This window comes from Octopus sinensis, linkage group LG2 (assembly GCF_006345805.1).
Source record: "Octopus sinensis linkage group LG2, ASM634580v1, whole genome shotgun sequence".
NCBI classification, from domain to species: Eukaryota; Metazoa; Mollusca; class Cephalopoda; order Octopoda; family Octopodidae; genus Octopus; species Octopus sinensis.
This window is the reverse complement of record NC_042998.1, coordinates 5,852,027-5,869,132: the sequence shown is the minus strand read 5'-3', so window position 1 is coordinate 5,869,132 and position 17,106 is coordinate 5,852,027. Positions and strand designations below refer to the sequence as shown.

At 36.4% G+C, this 17,106-nt stretch overlaps 1 protein-coding gene across 2 annotated transcripts in view; it reads left to right on the top strand.

Annotated features, from left to right (window-relative positions):
- Positions 1-17,106, top strand: part of LOC115232078 (probable ATP-dependent RNA helicase DDX49) — a 700,146-nt gene that overhangs the window by 669,373 nt on the left and 13,667 nt on the right. The window lies entirely within an intron of this gene.

Sequence of the window (17,106 nt, the reverse complement as noted above, 5' to 3'; positions counted from 1 at the left end):
GTTTATGAGCAAAACACCTAAGCCCCACGTGGCTCCAGCAGAAGGTAATGGTGAGCTTCTGCTGACTCATTCGCCACAACTTTCTCCCACTCTTTCCTCCTGTATCTAGCAGCTCACCTGTGATAGACCAGCGTCCCGTCCAGGTAGGGAACCTATACGCCAATGAAACCGGGAAACCGGCCCATTATGATCCAGGCATGGCTTGAGAAGGAACAGAAAAAAATTTGAATCACAAGAGTTTCTTGCTTAAAGAAACATGCTTGAATTTATTGCAAAGATGTAGTGGCAGGTGAACTCACATTGCTTAGAGTTAACCCTTTAGTAATCAGATCATTCTGTCAAATGTAATGTTTGTTGATTTATATTATTTTGAATTAATCATGCATTACCTTGTAGTTCAGAGATTTCGATGATGTGATTGTTTAGTTTTAAAACGACATTTAGGGTTAAGGTGAGAGGCTGGATCTGGCCAGTTTGAATGCTAAAGGGTTAAATTGTGTATTGAAAACTATTATTGCATCTCGGTCGAATCAATTGATCATTTTAAAACATCTTATTGCATTCAGGTGCAGTGTTATAAGATTCACATGAAAATTTTGGAAAGGAAATATTTTCTGGTAGCTAGGGACCTCTTGGGAGAATTGCTGCTGGTGTCAGTATTTTTTTTCTTTTAACAAGAGTTCTTCCGTCCCATCATCATCATCATCATCATTATTTTACATCTCTTTTTCTTAATGCTGGTATAAGTTAAACAGGTTTTCCAAGGCAGTCCTTTACAACTGGATACCATTTTCTTCTTACAACATACAGAAGCATTGTGTATTTATTCTAAAACCATTCTATTCAACAGCTACAGTCTATGTTTAGTGTATCCATTTAATCTCAGGAGATTTTGGCTGACCGAGAGAAACATTAATATTATCTTTTCTCATAATACTGTAAAGCACAAGTTAAAGCATGAGTGACAATGGATGCCTATGTTGGCTTTAAAAGCTTTCCTCATTGACATTTTTTCTGATGCTTAAATTATGAGGTTCGTGTCAAATATATTGGCTTAAATTTTTCATATTTCATCCCTAATCCCTATGGATGACCCTACATTGTCACTCAGCTTGCTACAATTAGTGGCCAAATTTCTTTCTTATCACATTTTAACACCTTAAGTAAAAAGTGGGATATACTGATAAATCAAATACTAGATTAAGAAAACTATGGCTGGTTACATCAGAAATTCTTTTGCTTTATATGAGCTGATTCTGGGCTGAACAACACAATATTGCAGTCATACCTGTCATTATACATTTTCAGCACATCCCCAGTGTTTAACCATTTCATCACCATAATTCTATCAATAGATTGTTTATATGTTACTATTAATTGTTAATGGGCTAACTGGCGTCTGTGCCGGTGGCACATAAAAGCACCCACTACACTCTCAGAGTGGCTGGTGTTAGGAAGGGCATCCAGCTGTAGAAACTCTGCCAGATCAAGATTGAAGCCTGGTGCAGCCATCTGGTTCGCCAGCCCTCAGTCAAATCGTTCAACCCATGCTAGCATGGAAAGCGGACGTTAAATGATGATGATGATGATGATAATGGTAATCAGTGGTAATGGCTGGCAGAATCGTTAGCACACCAGGCAAAATGATTAGCAGCATTTCACCCATCTTCACATTCTGAATTCAAATTCTGCTGAGGTCAACTTTGTATTTCATCCTTTCAGGATCGATAAAATAAGTACCAGTTGAGTACTGGGGGTCGATGTAATTGATTAGATCCTTCCCCTGAAATTACTGGCCTTGTGCCAAAATTTGAAATCAATATAATCAGTGATGTTGATTTTTTACTTGCCCCTGCCTCTCTTCCCCTCATCACTTCCTGTTGAGGACAAGTTAAATATTTTTCTGAATATAATCAGTGATGTTTAGAAAACTATCTTTGCCTCAACAGGAAGTGTCGAAGGAGAGAGAGAGCGAGCGGCAAGTAAAAACCTTTGTGGATTCATCATCATCATCATCATCATCGTTTAACATCCGCTTTCCATGCTAGCATGGGTTGAATGATTTGACCGGGGTCTGGCGAACCAGGTGGCTGCACCAGGCTCTAATCTGATCTGGCAGAGTTTCTACAGCTGGATGCCCTTCCTAATGCCAACCACTCTGAGAGTGTAGTGGGTGCTTTTACGTGCCACCGGCATGAGGGCCAGTCAGGCGGCACTGGCAATGGCCATGCTCAAATGGTGCTTTTTTATGTGCCACCTGCACAGGAGCCAGTCCAGCAGCACTGGCAACAACCTCGCTCGAATGTTTTTTTTTTTTTTATAACATTAAAGTATGGACAGGAAACAGGAGCCTGTTTAACTGTATGCATTGCACCACAACATACAGGGAACTGGAGAACCTTAGCAAGCCAATCCCTTAACTCAGGGAAGGCACCTGTCTGGCTGGTATCTTTAACCTTATAATATGGTGTGAAAGAAAGAAAATGGTAAATCTAGTCAAGTTAATGGTTCCTCATGAAGATAACATGAATGCCACTTGAGCTCAAAAGATTGACCCTTTTGAAAACCTCCTTGAAGAATGTGAAGATGCAACCTGGAAAGCAGAGCATTTTCCAATCAAAGTCGGATGTAGAGGATTCGTTGGACACAATTTAAGGCAACTATTGTTATCATTAGGCCTAACTCACTGTAAAGCAAATACCACCATGAGTGATATCCAAACTAGTGGAAAATGCAAGCCACTGGATTTGGTTAAAAAGAGATGATAAACAATGGCTGAATTCAGCGCAACCTGATAACCAGTTGATCTTGCAAGCGGGGCCTCATTTCAGTGAGTGGGAAAGGCAATGATGCCATTGAGAGATAGGTTCTGAAATGGTGCACATTTTCTCCTGATGACCCAATAAACTTGCTAGTGTAACTGGGATATGCCATTAGGTGATACTAAAAGTTCCAGCCGAAATGAAATCTATAATAAATTCAACCTGTTTTCCATATTGTGACCCCAACTAGTAAATATTCTGTCATTCATCTTCAAACTCCTTCAGAATAATAAATCAAAAATTAACATTTTTATTGGTAATTAACATTTATATTGCTATTTATTATGCTGGTGTTGACCAACTGAAATCTCCTTATCATTCTTGTTGCTCTAAGTTGTTGATCAAGACTTTTTATTTAATCCATTAATGGATTAAGTTTAATTTTTGTTCTGCAATTAATTATAATTAGATAACAATAACAGTAAACAGTATGGATGTTGAAGTTATAAAAGAATGGTTGGACAATAGTTTGAATTCATGAAAAGTTTTAATGCAAAGTTAAACACCCTTCTCACTCACTCATATATATATATATATCGTGAAGTATATTTGCCACTTAAATGTGGCTAACCCCTAAGGGTGGATGCTACTCTAGCTTGTATATTTCTTTATTGCCCACAAGGGGCTAAACATAGAGGGGACAAACAAGAACAGACAAAGGGATTGAGCTGATTATATCGACCCCAGTGCATAACTGGTACTTTATTTATTGACCCCGAAAGGATGAAAGGCAAAGTTGACCTAGCCGGAATTTGAACTCAGAATGTAATGGCAGACGAAATACCACTAAGCATTTCGCCCAGCGTGCTGTTTCTGCCGACTCACCGCCTTTTATGCTTCTGTAGCTTGTAGCCCCAGGAGGACACCTCCTCCAGCTGGCTATTGACATGCTATCTGTGCCCTATCAGTATTTGCAAAGGGAAGCCATCCTTCCCATCTTCAATCTGACATGATACACACAGACTCGAGTTTCCGATTATTGACCCGTCATCAGCTTGTGACAATCACCAGTTGTCGATGAAAAGTAGGTTCCTATTGCAAATATATATGGGGCTACAAGCTACAGAAGCATCCACCCTTAGGGGTTAGCCACATTTAAGTGGCAAATATACTTCACGATGTCGTGCAGCTACTGTTTATACCTCGCTCAGAGACTTATTATTGCATATATATATATATATATATATAATATGTATGTATATATATACTATGTCAGGTCACTTTCAAGTGCTACTGGTAACATGTAACCCAGTACAACCTGTTGCATGGTTGGGTCATCGGCGACTAAACCGGCAACCCCACCAAGCTTGCTTGGTGAGGATAACTGGGATAACTCCGACATAAAACCTGCGGCTCAGTGGTTACCGATGATGTTGACTTGTTCTTTTCGGATTATGGCTGCTGTTGCTTAGTGAGTGGGATTGACTCAGTGCACAGCCTTTCCTCACTTTAAACAAAAATCTTCTTGCACAGGCATTGCACGATAACAACATTGTTTAAACTTCGTGCAATGACCATACTCGATAACGAGGGGGCAGCCACCATATATACATACATGATAGGCTTCTTTCAGTTTCCATCTACCAAATCCACTTACAAAACTTTGCTCCACATTAGTCTACAGTGGAAGACGCCCAAGGTGCCATGCAGTGGGACTAAACCCAGAACCATATGTTTGGGAAGCAAGCTTGTTAAGCACATAGCTATGCTTAAATACCTTGTTGACACCTGGTAAGACCTACACATCATCCACACCAATTTTACCTGCATTCTTTTTACCATTTTTCTGATTTTGGGCAGTTATATCTACTTTTTGTTTAACTCTTTTATTCTGGTTTCAATCATTGGACAGTGGCCATGCCTGGGCACCACTTTGAAGGGTTTAGTTCAGTGGTTCTCAACCAGAGTTCATATGGCCCTTGGAGGTCCATATAAATTTTAGTTGTTAAAATTTAACGGCAATAAATTGGTTACACTTCTATAATACACAAAATATTTTAACACATTTTTATACAATTTCTAATAATATTTAACTAGCAGTATAGCCCAGCGTTGCTCTGGCTTGTTTTCTTAGAATTGAAATTTTTGAAAAGTAAAAATTTTGCATTATGTAGCTTGTTATTCTCTTTAAGTGAACATTTTTCTGGTTGAAATACACCAAAAAATGATGACACAGCAGTCAAAAAATCGTAAAAAATAGGGATTTTCATAGAAAAAAAAAGCACCTTTTTGATGTAAATAAATTTTGGCGTTAACATGGTCCGATTTGAATTTTTTCTTCTACGGAAGGAAGAGCAAGCCTTCTTCTATCATACTCTCAATTTTGCTCAACTTGCACCGCAGGGTCTCGGAGGAGATAGTGTTAGTTGAAGGCTACCAAACCTGCCATACACAGACAACTTCAGCTTTATATATATATAGATTATAAAACTATAATAGGATTTTTTTTAAAAAAGCATTGAATGGCTCTGAGGGCCTAGTAGAGTAAAATAGGAATTAAGGGCTTCCATAAGGGGAAAATGGTTGAGAACCTCTGATTTAGTTGATCAAATTTTACTCCAGTACTTGTTTTAAAAGATTGGTACTTATTGTGTCAACTCCACTTTGCCAAAACCACTAAAATACAGGAATTCTAGAAGGTTCATTCCTTCCCTCCCTAACAGAATATTGGTGTCGAATTTTGACACAAGGCCAAGAACTTCAGGAGAGAAGGCAAGTCAATTACACTGACCCCAGTGCTCAATTGGTACTTATTCAATTGACCCCAAAAAGATGAAAGGCAAAATTGACCTCGACGGAATTTTGAACACAGATTATAGAGACAGATAAAATGCCACTGTGTTTAACGACTCCGCCCATTTGCCACCTGTTTTCCCTAACAGAATATTAATAGAGAAAACTGAAGAAAGGAATTCTATTGCTGAATGGTCATTTAACTATCATGAAGTTCATTCATTCAGAAAAATTAGGAATTTTTAAGAACCATATGGTAGCTGTGCCTGTTTTCTCATGTTTAAAAAATATTACACAATCACAGCTTTAAAGGAACAAACAAACTGTTCTAAAATTCTTTTTTCAGTCAAAAAAAATATATATATATATATTTATATATATATATATATATATATATAAAGGAACCATTTCGAATTTAGATTTTCAGAAGTTGTCTTTTGGGTTTGTTATTTCAATTTTATTTATTTATTGCAATTCTATTTTATTCTCTTATTGAGCTTTGCATTAATCCATTTCATGTAGTTGAAATAACTATGAACTTTATTATTATTATTATTATTATTTCTACATTTCTCTGTCTCTTGCTCTCCGTCTCTTTCTTCCTTCCCCAGTAAGATTAGAAACCACAGCCAGAAGATTGCTAACGTTGTGTTACACAACATGATATAACAATATCAAGTTATATTTTATTGTTATTTTTTTTTTACTTGGTATAGTTGTTTTGTCGTTGCCTTTTTCGCTATGTTCACCACAATTTTATCTCTTTTCTGCATCGATTTGCAGTTATGATGCTCTGCTAATGATTTTTAATGGAGTCGGTTTTTCAATTTGGATTTTATACTTATTATTTCTTTCAAAACCCTATGCAACATTTCTAGGTTTTATTTATTATCTAATTTATGTTTCTTTTTCTTTTTGTTTTCAAATACTTGGTCTGTGTGTGTGTATTTTCACTTCAAATTATATTCATTTTCATATTGTTGTTGTTCTTATTTTCTTTCGCTCTCTTTCTTTTTGATTCCATATTAGTTTCTTAACGTATTCTCTTAATTCAAAATTGAAGATAACAAAACTATTAATATAGGCACAACTTTCTCTATTTCTTCAATAATCTTTGTCTCTTTTAATAATCAGGATTTGTTTACAATTTTCCAAGAAAGATATCTACCTAACCACCTTTCTCTCTCTCACTCTTTTTCATTCTCCCTTTCTCTCTCTCCTACTCGCCTTCCTCCCTGCTCTTTATTTCCAAATCTATTGTTTCCTTAAGAGCTAAAAGATTGCATGTTTTGAAAAATTATACAAATTGTAATTTTTCCTGTATTTCTTCCAGAAAATTAAGTAAAATCATAAGATCTGCTAAGATTTTCACCAATTTAAAATGGAATATTTGCATAAGTCTGTAAACATTGTTCATCAGTTTCATGATGATGCTGATTATGATGATGATGTATTTATTTGCAATACTTTCATCGTAGTCTTTTTTTTTTACCGATGCTTGCATTCGTAGCTATTTTAATGTTATTTCTACTCATTTCTAGCACTTTATCATCGTCCTGTTCTTTTTTCTTCCTTCCCCGCATTTATTCTTTTATAGCTTTTTCCTGAGATGTGGCATTAATTTTACCATTTCATCATTCCTATTTCTTATATTTACTTTCTTTTTTTCTTTTCTTTTTTTTTTTTAAGTAGGCACCCATTTTAATTTCTTAAATAACAATTTAATTTTCAGAGTTGTTTGAGATATATAAACTTTACATATTTTCTCCATAGGAGGAAGGCAAAGAAATGTACATTAGAGTAAGGAAATTGTTCATTTTATCACCATCGTCGTCATCATATTATTATTAATTTTTAAAGAAACCATTATTATTATGATTATGATTATTATTATTATTATTATTATTATCATTATTATTATTATTATTATTATTATTATTATTGTTATTACTATTTATCTGCAATAATGCCATACATATATTACAATTATTGTTAACCATCAGTGTTACTGTAATTTATGCTGTTGGTAAGTGGATTTGCTTTGAAAACCAGTATCTTGAGTTCAATATCTGCTGCATTTGATATTTTCTATCAGTTTTTTTGTTTTCCTCCTTGAAATGTTTCTGGTGAAATTACAGGCAGGGCTGGGTTGTCAATGAGTTCACTTCACAAGCTTGTCGTTTTGAGGTCAGTCCTACTACAGTAGGCATCTTGGGTATTCTCTGAACTGACCAGTGCCTTGTTGATTAATTTGATAGATGAAAACTGCAGAAGTCTATTGTGTGTGTGTGTGTGTGTACATTTTTGTTTGAGTTCATCTCTCATTGCTTGATGACTGGAGTTGGTTTGTTTACATCCCCATAACTCAGCAGTTTGGTATAAGAGAGGAAGGGGAGAGAGAGAAATAGATGGTACTGGATATGCATTAGTACCTACCCACTGGGAACAATAGAGTGGAGTGGATATAAATGGTACGGAGGGGTATGGAAGGAGATGTTTGATGACAATGTCAGGGGGAATGTTAAGAGATGACTGTAGCAAGTGTTGGTGAGAAAAATTGGAGTAGCAGGATGGGGCATATGGAAGATATGTGAGGGCATGGAGAGTATGTGGATAGACACATGAGGGATAGCAGAAGGGTCTGTATATATATGTAAGGCGGCGAGCTGGCAGAAACGTTAGGACGCCGGGCGAAATGCGTAGCCGTATTTCGTCTGTCGTTATGTTGTGAGTTCAAATTCCGCCAAGGTCGACTTTGCCTTTCATCCTTTCAGGGTCAATAAATTAAGTACCATTTACGCACTGGGGTCGATGTAATCGACTTAATACCTGTGTCTGTCTTTGTTTGTCCCCTCTATGTTTAGCCCCTTGTGGGTAATAAAGAAATATGTATATATATGTATGTATATATATATAAACATATATATATATGAGAGAGAGAGAGAAAAATTATTATTTCACTTAATCATAGTGATACTAATAACCTGGTGTTAGAACTCAGTATACATATGGTTCAGAATGAAGTGTTAGTCAAGTACAGAGCAGTAATAAAGAATTAAAATGACAAGAGAACAAGAAATTCTGTCATGAAGTTCATTAGCTTACAGTTGTTTCTGCTGTTAGATGCAATACACTCATAGTTGAGTGCTTGTGTATTACTCTATAGCTTCATCAAAGCTTCAAAAATGAAGTGTACTTCATTTCCCTTGTCATTTTAGTTTCTTATTTATATAACATTCATGCTAAGTGTAAAGCTCTGCACATTACCAGAATTTCTGAATCAGGCTGGATAGAACAAACCACTCCGAATCTTTCATATAGTATCAGTGTGAATGGATTTAAGATCGGCTAACTTGTACGGTACATAGCCATACAATGTGTAAAAGTGAAGTCAAGCCAAGTAATGATATTTTCAATGCCTTTAATAAGCATGTTGTTATGCAATTTAAATCACACTATAGCTGAGGGTATCTAGCTATATATATATATATATATATATAATATATATATATATATATTGGTAAAAACGGTAAGATAACAAAAGAAAGAAAGAGACCTCAATATTATGTAAATAGAGGAAATTTATCTATAAAATAATATGTTACAATTACTCAATAGTCAAGATAAAACTCTGAGTTTCAGATGCCGAAGTGGGAATCCACAACACCATCTCTTCGGTTATCTGGCCATCTGAAAATCGCTATGAAAAAATACCATTATATGTATGAATTTGTATATATATGCGTATACATTTGGCGAAAAATGCGAGTGAAGATGTGTACGTTTTCATAGTGACGTATAAGTACGCACGTGGGTCCGCGAGCGCACATGTGAGGCGTATGAGTAGCCATGTTTACTATGAACTTTTAATCTTAATTTATATAAGTAGCAGAATTATAACACAGTAATTTCCCTTTATATAATGGTATTTTTTCATAGCGTTTTTTCAGATGGCCAGATAACCAAAGAGATGGTGTTGTGGATTTCCACTTCGGCATCTGAAACTCAGAGTTTTATCTTGACTATTGAGTAATTGTACATATTATTTTATAGATATATATATAAATAGATAGATAGATAGATAGATAGATAGATAGACAGACAGATATATTGTATGTATGTGTGTATCAGATCATTTAAGAAGTAGACATTTTCAAGAATAAATTTCACTGCCCCAATGAAAAAAATCACAACTCCAGGCATAAGGCTATTAAAGAACTCTTCAGCCAATAGGCTGACAATTCATTTATTCACCCAGTGTGACACTTTTGACTCTTTCAATACATATTTTGGCACCTGTTAAAGTCTAAGAGAATCAGTAGTCACACACACACACACACACATGCACTTATACATTATGGCTTTATGTCACCATCCTAACGAGCACTTGGCATCTCTTTGCTGATTGATATCATGTCACACAAAAGTAATAATCTTGTAGCTGTATCTTGTCAAGTATAGTGGAACCTTCGTTTACCAATTTAATTCATTCCTGAATGCTGTTTGTCACCCAAAATGTTTGTAAACCAAAACTATTTTTCCCATCGGAAATTCAAGAGAAAGCATGGTGTTATTCAAGCAAGGAAATGCACTGAGTGAAAGCTAGACAGCAGCTGATGTTCTTCCGCTGATATTCCCAGCTTGTTGCCACCTGATGTTGCTGGCCTGTGCGTTCGTTGCTTCAGACTCTGTTCATCACCTGAGGCATTTTATGTTAAAATATTGTTTCTAATATGATTTTGTGATGAGAGGCGATTCATAAACCTAAGTTCTACTCTCTCTCTTTTTAACTTGTTTCAGTCATTTGACTGTGGCCATGCTGGAGCACCGCCTTTAGTCGAGCAAATCGACCCCGAGACTTATTCTTTGTAAGCCCAGTACTTATTCTATCGGTCTCTTTTTGCCGAACCGCTAAGTGACGGGGACGTAAACACACCAGCATCGGTTGTCAAGCAATGCTAGGGAGAGAAACACACACACACAAACACACACACATACATATATATATATATATATATACATATATACGACAGGCTTCTTTCAGTTTCCATCTACCAAATCCACTCACACAAGGCATTGGTCGGCCCGGGGCTATAGTAGAAGACACTTGCCCAAGATGCCACACAGTGGTATTGAACCCGGAACCATGTGGTTGGTTAGCAAGCTACTTACCACACAGCCACTCCTGCGCCTATATATATACTCTATATCATTATTAATAATGATGTGTTTTAGCATACTGAGCAAAATCCTTAGCAGTATTTCGTCTGCCATTGCGTTCTGAGTTCAAATTCCACCAAGGTCAACTTTACCTTTCATCCTTTCGGCGTCGATTAAATAAGTACCAGTTATGCACTGGGGTCAATATAATCGACTTAATCCCTTTGTCTGTCTTTGTTTGTCCCCTCTATGTTTAGTCCCCTGCGGGCAATAAATAAATAAATATTGTGATTTGTTGCTTTTAACTCATCCATTTTAATAGTGAAGGTGCATGACTCAGTGGTTAGAATGTCAGGCTCACAATCATGAGGTAGTGAGTTCAATTCCTGGACCAGGCTGTGTGTTGTGTTCTTGAGCAAGACACTTTATTTCACATTGTTCCAGTTCAATCAACTGTAGAAATGAGTTGAAACATCACTGATGCCAAGCTGTATCAGCCTTTACATTTTTCTTGGACAGCATCAGTGGTATGGAGAGGCCCATGCATACCAGTGGCTGGTATGCATGGGCAACTGCTGGTCTTCCACAAACAACCTTGCCTGGACTTGTACCTCAGTGGGGAACTTTCTAGATGCAATCTCATGGTCATTCATGACCGAAGGGGGTGCTTCTATTTTAACACAACCACACACACACACACACACACGAACCCAGTCACACACATGCATTCACTCATATATATATATCCTCATCAAAATTTAACATCTGTCTCCCAGGTGGCATGGGTTGAATGGTTGACAGGACCCAAGAGGTCCAAGGACAATTTGGTATGGGCTGGATGTCCTTCCTTACACTCTGCAGCATATATTGAGTGCTTTTTACATGCCACCAACACTAGTAAGGTTGCCATGCAGCTTGCAAGACAAAAAACTCTGTTTAAGATGGGATTTTGCAAAGAGGTAAGGTTTAAAGTATAAGATGAGAGACCAGAGCAGAACAGGTTTCTTGTGGAGAATTTACATGGCTACTTACAGGATCTTCAGGCAAGTTATGACTCAGTTAAAACTTTTCTGAAGATCCTGAACTTGGAGTAGCAAAAAATTGACTTGATCAGCATAAAATTATGGTATTGAGTTCTCTCTTCTTCCAGCACACACATACATACACACACACACACATACACACGCATACACACACATATCATCATCATCATAAGTCTGTTTTCCATGCTAGCCTGGGTTGGACAGTTTGACAAGAGCTGGTAAGGCCAGGGACCACACCAAGCTCCGTTGTCTTTTCTGAGATGGTTTCTATGGCTGGATGCCCTTCCTAATGCTAACCACTTTGCACAGTATCCTGGGTGCTTTTTTTATGTGCCACCTGTACTTTTTACATGGCACCAGCACCAGTGCTTTTTATGTGACACCAGCACCTGTGCCTTTTACATGGCACCACCATTGGTGCTTTTCTTTTTGTGGCACCAGCACCAGTCCCATTTACGTGGAACCAGCACCAGTATCAATTCTGCAGTGGTGGATAAGTCTTCTTGAGTACAAGACACCAGATGTCTCGAGATATATATATGTGTGTGTGTGTGTGTGTGTGTGTGCATATATTGCTGATGTACTTGCAAGCAAGCAATTTGATTTGAAACTACATGTTGTAAGTAAAACAATTATAGAATAGAAGACACAGATTGGCCATTCAAAAAAACACACAAAAATTCCTAACTTCATATAAACGCTTATTATTTGGTGTCAAAATCTTCATTGTACCAACTGCAGCCTGGCTTCTGACAGGATATCAAGGTGCATAACCTTATAGCATTGGGCTAACAATCATAAAGTTGTAGGTTTAATTCTGAGACTGCACAGTATTATGCATATTTGAGCAATGCACTCTGTTTCACATTTCTCCAATTGACTCTTGAGAAAGAGAGAGCTGCACCAAGTAACCGGTGTGGTCCTCTCTTCATGCAACCATCATTTCCTCAAGGTTTTGCTAGCTCAAGGCTGGGAGGCCCAATAGGATATGTATTTGCTTATAACTACACAAGCAGCTAAAACAATTAGTAGAAGTAGGGTGTATGCTGTCAAGTTATATTTCCTTACAGGTGACAGCTATACTTAATACATGCACACACACACAAACACGCACACACATATATTTATATATATATATATATGAGAGAGAGAGATACATTTTATATATATATATATATATATATATATATATATAAATAGCGAGAGAGATACATTATATATACATATATATATATATGTTTATGTGATTATGCATACACACACACACACACACACACACACATATATATATATATATATACAAACACACATATTTACTCATATATATGCACACACACACACAGACGTGTGTAGGTTTGTATTTATATATGAATACATGAGTGCATACACACAGACTGTGTTAAATTGTAAAAAAAATAATGTAAATATCTCCCACTAGTGAGTAGAGCTAAATACACAGTAAAGGACCTCTTTTTTCCTCACCAGGATTTGTTGTTTTGTGCAACATTTAGAATTTTGTTTGTTGGTGTTTTGATTGCTAATGTTGCACTTTTGTCTTTGCATCAATTCTCCTATCTCGACAATTAACAATTGAATAACATCATGTTAGTAACGCAGAGATAAAACACAGCCATTGACTGAGCAAATTCTCCATCGATTTGCACAAGCTCTTGTATCCACATGTCAGTTGTATGCGCATAATGTACATCGGTTCACACGTGTGACTACGTACATGCTGTATGCATCATATAAAAAAATACTATATGCTATAGCTACACACACATTTTGATCATACACTAAAAACAATATGTGTGTGTGTATGTGTGTATACTAGACATATGGAGACAGACTCCTCCATATGTAGACAATACACATATGCCATGCACATGGTTTTCTTTTGTGTGTTTTTATTTTCGTTTGTTTGTTTTTTTCCCTATCTACTTATCAATGGCTTGAATAAAGAAACTGTTATAGAAAGCGGTTACTGATTCCCTTGGAATTCAGTGACTGATCAATACAGCATTGAATTAATAGCTCTTTGATGATGGCTCAAGAACATAGTTTTTCTGTACAAACAATATGCTCTAAAGTGATCAAGATGCCATCGGGACTGAGTATCGCTTTATTTTTCACATGAATATAAGATTTTTAAATTTTACTGCACGGTATTTTTATATCCGAATATAAAATATAGCAGGAAAATAAATAAAAAACATGCAAAACCGCAAATGGAAAAAGTGTTGCTTTTGTAATGATTGGTAAAGAGCCTGACTAAAGCATCATTGAAAATTTCCTTTCCACTTCTAAAAACCTGTTTAGTAGAGTTTTGTTAAGATCAAATGAAAAACCTATCACAAATTCCATTTAAGTCCTCGCTTAAATTTACATGCTTTAAAAAAAATATATATATACATATATAAATAAATTGTTGTTTTGGTGAATCTTTCATATTAATATCTGAAGAATATGAGATATTTGCTGAAATGGATAGCGGTAGTACATTAGGTTTTGCAACAACAACAACAACGACTACTAAGGTTACAGATATATAAACCTAAAAGGTGAATGAACATAGAAAAATGAACATTATTATATTTGCATGAACTTTAAAAGGAATTTGGAAAAAATCTGGAAATATTAGTTGTTAATGCTGCTGACAAAATTTCATAAAATATACATTAAATATTAAAGTGTCAAGATTTTGAAATAAGCCTTTATTATTATTATTATTATTATTATTATTATTATTATTATTATTATTATTATCTTTATAATTATTATTATAATTATTATCTTTATAATTATTATTATTATTATTATTGTTATTATTATTATTATTATTATTATTATTAAGGCGGTGAGCTGCCAGAATCATTAGCACACTTGGTGAAATGCTTAGCAGTATTTCGCCCATCGCTATGTTCTGAGTTCAAATCCCGCCAAGGTTGACTTTGCCTTTCATCTTTTTGGGGTTGATAAAATTAGCACCGGTGATGTACTGGGGTCGATGTAATTGGCTTAATCCCTTCCCCAAAATTTGAGGCTTTGTGCTTCCAGTAGAAAGGATTATTGTCATTATTATTATTATTATTATTATTATTATTATTATTATTATTAAGGTGGTGAGCTGGCAGAATCAGTAGCAAGCTGGCCAAAATACTTAGCAGTATTTCACCTATCAAATATGTTCTGAGTTCAAATTCTGCCAAGGTTGACTTTGCATTTCATCCTTTATGGGTTGGTAAATTAAGTACCAGTGAAACACTGGGGTTGATATAATCAACTAGTCCCCTCTCTATAAAATTTCATGCCATGTGCATTTAGTAGAAAAGATTATTATTATTATTATTATTATTATTATTATTAAGGCAGCAAGTTGGCTGAATCGTTAGCATGCCAGGCGAAATGCTTAGTGGTATTTCGTCTGCTTCATGCTCTGAGTTCAAATTACGCTGAAGTTGACTTTGCCTTTCATCCTTTCAGGGTCAATAAAATAAGTACCAGCCAAAATAAGACCAAAGCAGTGCATTTTATTTTTGAGCAAAACGCTTCATCTCACGTTGCTCTGTGATGACTTCGACACCTGATGCATCGTTCACCTGTTCAGACAATGTTGATTTGATGGAGAGAGTAAACTAATGAGCAGCACAAATATTTGATCACTATAAACAAATCACTTAGGTTGACCATTTGGCAAAGATTGAACACTCATACATTGTCTTCAACAGAAGAGTCTGTCATTATCATTGAGTGAGAGAGCAGTTCATGCCATCAAAGTGACACTGGGGTAAAATATACGAAGCCCAGTATACCCATCATGGCTACCCATCTGATAAGGGTACACCAGGCACATGCATCACAACCATATGTGCGTGACATGGTGATCTCATATCAAGATAAACAGAACATGACTTTGCAGGTGGGGCCCAGTTAGAATTTTCTTCTGGTCGAGTAGCCCATCCCGCGCAAAAGGTCCCTGAATAAGGGTTGTTTAAGGATGGTGAACGAAACACCCATGTTTCCAGAGGTGAATTATTCAAACCCCAAAGAATCCCTCTCAACACATGGCTATGATACTCCCCTACTACTTCTGCTCATGATCAGGGATGCACATATCATCAGCCACCAGGGGACATGCTCAACTGATTACGGTCAAACAACTGACAAGCAAATATATGGTATTGAGCAGAATATTTACTGTAGCCCATCTTTATTATTATCATCATTATTATCACCATAATTATTATTATTATTATTATTGCTTATTCCAAGTTATAAATTTTTAGGTGGCATTTCTCTCAAATATCACTTTATAATTTATCTTCTTCTCATTAGTAGAACAGACTGCATTGTTGATTCTCCTTGCAGACCTATCACAAGACTATATTACATAGAAACCATTTAGACAGTTTGAACTTAAAGCAGCAAAATATGAAACTGAAAATTCAGGGATTCAGTTTTCATGTCATGCTTCCATGACACGATCGGTTGGTGCTTTTTACGTGCCACCGGCACAGAAGCCAGTCAAGGTGGTGCTGGCATCGACCATGTTCGGATGGTGCTTTTTACATGCCACCAGCACAGGTATCACAACTACAATTTCCATTTGATGTTTATTTTGATGTTGATGTACTTGACTCAGTAGGTCTCCTCAAGCACAGCAGGTCACCCTACGATCCAAGGTAAGCACAGCAGATCAAGTATGAAAATAGAAACAGTGGTGTTGTAATATTTTAGGGTGTTAGGGACGTTTTTCTGTCTAATTGGAGATGATTGAAGATAATAGTGATAAGCATTGTGTGTGTTACTTATTGCTGCAGCCACAAAACATCTGAGTGAGCTAATGTGAGAACCTTTACAAGATCACTCAACCTTTTAAAAGTTACCAACCATATCTCTCTCAAATTGCACCTTACCATTTTAATCAGGGAAGGCATGTTAGATATTAATGTCTTTGATGCGTTATGTAAGGCAATAATGATAATAATGATAATCATTTCTCATATCACAAACAAATGCCCTAGACTTGCTCGAAACCACTACGAGTTGTGGTGACATGATAAGGTAGCGAAAGTGCTACATTGAAAACTGCGCGAAAAGTGGAGGATTGAGTGGGGCAAGATGTGGTATGAGCACAAACTGCAGAGAGTGGCGGAATTGGAGACTTGCAAAGTCCTCCCAGTCCAAACAGATCAGGTACTAGAGCATAACAGACCAGACCCAGTTATTTCTTAACTGCCCACAAGGAGCTAAACACAGGGTGGACAACCAAGGACAGACAAACGGATTAAGTTGTTTATATCGACCCCAGTGCGTAACTGGTACTTATTTAATCGACCCCGAAAGGA